General features: G+C 48.3%; 1 long non-coding RNA gene across 1 annotated transcript; it reads right to left on the reverse strand.

The window, feature by feature from the left end:
* Window positions 1-3,694: 3,694 nt before the first annotated feature.
* Window positions 3,695-4,822, reverse strand: LOC109318881. The gene is made up of 2 exons (XR_002103338.1): window positions 4,662-4,822; window positions 3,695-4,571 (listed from the first exon to the last, which is right to left on the reverse strand). It is a non-coding gene; the product is annotated as an uncharacterized LOC109318881 (long non-coding RNA).

Here is a 4,822-nt window from a genome sequence, read left to right on the forward strand (position 1 = left end):
CCTCCCCCTCCTTGGCTGTCCTACAGAAGCAACCCCCTCAGGGAGTAACTGGGATCAGCCTGGCTGATGGGCGGGCACATACATGGACCTGTGCATAATGCTGAATATCCTGAAAGCTTGGCTCTGCTTGCTGAAGCACATGTGCTCTCCCATGTGTCTAAAGGCCTGGACTCAGGCAGAGCCCAGGGTACTTTTTGGTGAAACCCAGCAACCAGAGCTGTGTTTTGTGTGAGCAGGTACCATGTTCCCATGATGGCTGGAAGCACCTGGTTTCTTGAGCCCAAATGCTACTGCTTGCCTCATTAAGAAGAGGGATGCCAGAGATGGGCAGAGAGAAGCCAGTACAAGACACGGGCCATTCCTTTAGCTTGAATAACATGTCACTCCTGCATCATGAGTCAAGTTATAAATAGGGAGCAGTCTTGAACAACTCAGTGATGTGAAGCTTTTGCAGCACTCTTCGCAGGTGATGATCTCAAAGGAGCATCCAAATAGTGATGAAGTCAGCCTTCTAACACTGCCAGTATTTCAGTTGCTTCTTCAGTCTTCCCAATGCTATGGGCCAGGTTTCTTCCTGCTGCAACCGCCACCATGGATTTCCTTTGCCAGTTACTGCAGTAGCCACCACACTGTGGGTGGTGAGGTGGCCAAGCAGTTTCTGTGAAATGCTGCTTAGCTCCATGATCCTTAAGTGTTGCCTTCCAGTGGTCTTGAGGAATTGCCCGTTGCTTTTCCTGGAAGCGTACTTTTAAAATGTAACAAAGCAACAGGGTATCGGCCCACCAAGGCAGGGCAGCCCTCTCCAAGGCAGAATATTTATGTGGCACCGCAGGAATCACAGACCTCATGCTAAAATCCAGCCATCGCTGGGGAACAACATGGTAACTAGTGAACAGCCACAGTAAAGCTGAGGGATTGTTCACTCAGTGCTGAAGTGCAGCCACCTCTCAGGAAGCCCACCTGAGCTGTTTAGTAGCCATGCAACAAAAATCACTCACCCAGCGAAGTGTGACCTGCTCTGGGGTGGAACACAGGAACCATTTGGCATTCACACGGCAGCACAGGGATTGCTTGCCTAACAGGAAATCACATCCCTCTCTGGGACAGAACTTGGGAAGCAGTTAACAGCTCCACAGCAACACAGCATGACAGTTTAACACAGGAAGGAAAGGTCCCCACATCCAGTTGAAGGTGGGGAAGCAGCCTGTCTTCTAACTCCAGCACAGTGACTCCAGACACCAAGCACATTTTCTAGTCCTGCTCTACCTTTGGATGATTCACTCAAGCAGTCAGTGAACCAAGGAAGAGAATCTAGGAGACCTAATGCATGCACAGCAGATCAAGCAACTGTACCCTCAGCAACGGCCTCCATCAGTGAATCTAGCTATACAGCAGGCTGCGTGCATCACAGGGAATATTCATCATGCACAGGAAAGTTCACATGCTTTGCACAGAGGACAGGACTGGGACTCAAGAGATCTGGGCTCTATTCCTAGCTGGGCTACTGGCTGGCTGGTTAACCTTAGGCAGTTTGTTTTCCCTCTCTGTGCCTCTGCTTCCTTTTCCACAAACAGGAGGTGACTGAAGTCCTCTACTCTAAAGTGCTTTGAGCGCTACTGAGGAAGAGTGCTAGTTATCATGTACAGCTGGTGAGCATAGCTAAAAAATGATGAGGGAGAGGCTGAAAAACCAGGCAGAGCCAGGACCCCTGGGCTCCATCCTCAGCTCTCCCACTGCCTTGCTGCATCACCTTAGATGTGTCATTTTGCTAGTCAGCACCTGTAAAACAGGGTGAAGAGCAAGGACACCTGCATTCTTCTCAGCTCTGCCTGACCTTGGACCAACTTCCCGATTATAAAACAGGGTTAATACTCACCCACCTCCCTAGGGACAGGTGCCTGTTCCATATTTGTATATCCTTCTTTCTTGCCTTATAAGAGCATACCCTTCCCTCCAGGCTAAGTCATTTAGCAGGGTAGGAGGGGAGGGGAGCAGTATCTGTGGATAAAGTACTAGGAGCCAGAACTCCTGGCCTCTATTTCTGGCCCTACCACTCAGACACCATATGATCTTGATGTGCCTCAGTTTCTCCAACAGGGAGTGTATGAGGGGCTTCATGGCTTGAAAGTATGACAAAGTTGGAACCTTGCAGAACAGGTTTGAAAAAGTTATACTCCATCCCTCCACCAGTTCATCTCTTGGCAGGGCTAGGAGCTTCTCAGACAGAAATGGAGTTCACAGCATTCACTGTGCCTAGGACTTGAAGGGGAAAGTTGTTTAAGGTAATATTTGGCTGCTGGGTGTTTGAGCCCCTGGCACCTTTTATATCAAGAGGAGGATTTTCTGTTAGTGTCCCCAGTTAAACTTTCCCCTCCCTCCTCTAGCTGGCCTCCCCCTCAGAGGCAGCTACATTTTGATGGTGAGTGGTTTCTAAAGTGCCAGGGAAGCCATATGTCAGTAGGAACAATGATGAGTTAGAGAGACACGAACTCTGTTTCTCTGAAGGCAGAATGAGATGGGACACCTCTGCTCAAATAGTCTCATGCATATCTGCAAACGGACAGGACTTTCCTACTGTCTGAAAAGTGGGGCCCCTCTCATCCCTCCATTATTAGCCTATGGGTACCTGTTGCCTGAGAGAATCAGGTTGACTATATCTGGCTACTTGCCCCTTCTCCCCATGGCATTCGTATTTAATACCACAATACAGCCTGATTGTGTTACTAATTACTCTTCCTCCTACAGCACAAACTGCTGAGACACCCTCTTCACCTTGGTTTAATTATGCAGCTGCACCTTTGTTCCTTGTTCTCCTTTTCTGCAAGTCTTTATTTAGCATCAGTGCAGCTCAGAAGTTTGACTCTGGCGTTGTCCACATGTGAAGGTTGTATTGCTTTAACTATCCTGGTAGTTAAAGGGACATGACATTTCATGGATGTGAACATACATGTGATATGTTATAGCTGTTCCCCCTACTGCAAGGGTGTCAAACATATGGCCTACAGTCCAACAGAGGGGCTGGAGATTCAAGGACGGGACAAGTAATAGCAGCATTAACTTCTACAGCCCCCTGAACCGACAGCGGTTTAGGCACCCACAGGGGTGAATTTGAAATCGATTGCTCTACCACTGAATTCTGGGGTATAGAGCTTCACTGGGAACTTGTTGCAGCAGCAGCTTGCGTATAGCAAACAACAGAGGTGTTATGCCCTAGGGCTCCCTTAGCAAACATAGTGGCTCAAGCACCCATAGGGGTTACTGCCATTCCTGCTTATCCTGCTGCCAGAGGGGGGTTTCAGGGGACACACAGGAGCAAATGAGTTTGACACCCCTGCCACAGAGATAAGGGATCTTTTGCCATCCTTTGTCTACACTAGGGATTGGACTGCTACTTCTCTTTCCATTGAAAATAAAAGGTCTCACACTACTCCCTGGAATACATTTCCCCAGTACAAAAACAGTGCATAGATTAGTCCCTATTGATATGTAGTATGGAGCACCTTGGAAGCCAAAAAAAAAAAAATCACAGGGCACATTGCATTGGGCACTATCCAGAACAGTAGGACAATGTTTGCCCCCACAAAAGCTTACAGGACACCAATAAGCAGGCTTTGATTTCTGCCTTCCCTTACTAGTACATCTCAGATGAATCAGCCTCTAGAAAGTCAAACACATGCAAAACATTCTCCATGGCCTTCTTCAGCAGCAGGACCCCACACCATATTTATTTCCAGTCTTTCTGAAGATTTTTCATTCTTAGATTGTGGTGGGTTCTACAAAACTACAGTTGGTGACAAAAAGAGCAATCACTACTTTCAAGTTGTTCTGCTTCAAAAAATTAGAGCTGGTTCAGTTTTAGCTTGGGCAGCTGACCATTCATACCTGACAAACTTCAGTGTTTTAAGTGCTACCAGGTGTGGATTATTTTTAGTGCTAGCTGTAGTGCCATTTAATCCCAGCCCTCCAAGGGGATTCTCCTCCTCCCATTTACCATTTGTGGGCTTCCCATTGCCTCCCAGGCTCTCTACCTCCAATGGGCTGACCAAGAGAATTTGCCACCATTACAGAAGTGAAGAGGACATGGGCTGTGGTGTTGTTAAGGACAAGGGATGCTGTTCAGGTAAAAGTAGGTAAGAACCAGTATGACTTGCCATGGGATCATGTTTAATATCCTTATAGTTATTGTCATGTTGGCGTTAAGGGCACTAATACAGTGGCTAGCAGAGTATTTAGTTAACCAATGCATATACAAATGTGTTGAAAGTGCTAGCCCTGGATCACCTCCTGAGCTTTGGATGCCACTAATGTTTCACTGAGGAAGGGGATGTTCAGGTAATTCCCAGCCCTTTCTAAAAGGCACCCCAGGATCTTGTACCACCCAAATCATTCACAAGGGACAGATCTTTGACATCAGGTGTGCCCAATACAGCAGGTTTGTGTGTGAGCCCAGTGTCCCTTACACACACTGTTTCAAGAGGATGAGCCACAGATGGGGCTGGAGGAAAACTGTTTTCTGCAGCACTCACATCCTTCTCATCTCTTCTTGGATAGGCACATGGAGACCACAGCACCTTCAGAGGAGGGGAAAGGATGGAGAGATCCTAGAACCTCCTTATCCCCCATCCCACCCCACCCCAGAAACACACAGGCAGACACGTTACCTTCAGCACAGCCCTTGGTGGTGGGCTTCATCTTTCCAAGGGAAGCGCTTTGTGACAGCTGCGATGGAGCTTTGCCTCTCCGGGGGCCCCACTCCCCTGAGCAGCTGCCGCCTTCAGCTCAGGAGCTGCAGCCCCCGAGCAGCGTTTCTCGGCCTCCTGCC

Source organism: Crocodylus porosus, unplaced genomic scaffold (assembly GCF_001723895.1).
Source record: "Crocodylus porosus isolate Cpor-Errol unplaced genomic scaffold, CroPor_comp1, whole genome shotgun sequence".
Taxonomy (NCBI): Eukaryota; Metazoa; Chordata; order Crocodylia; family Crocodylidae; genus Crocodylus; species Crocodylus porosus.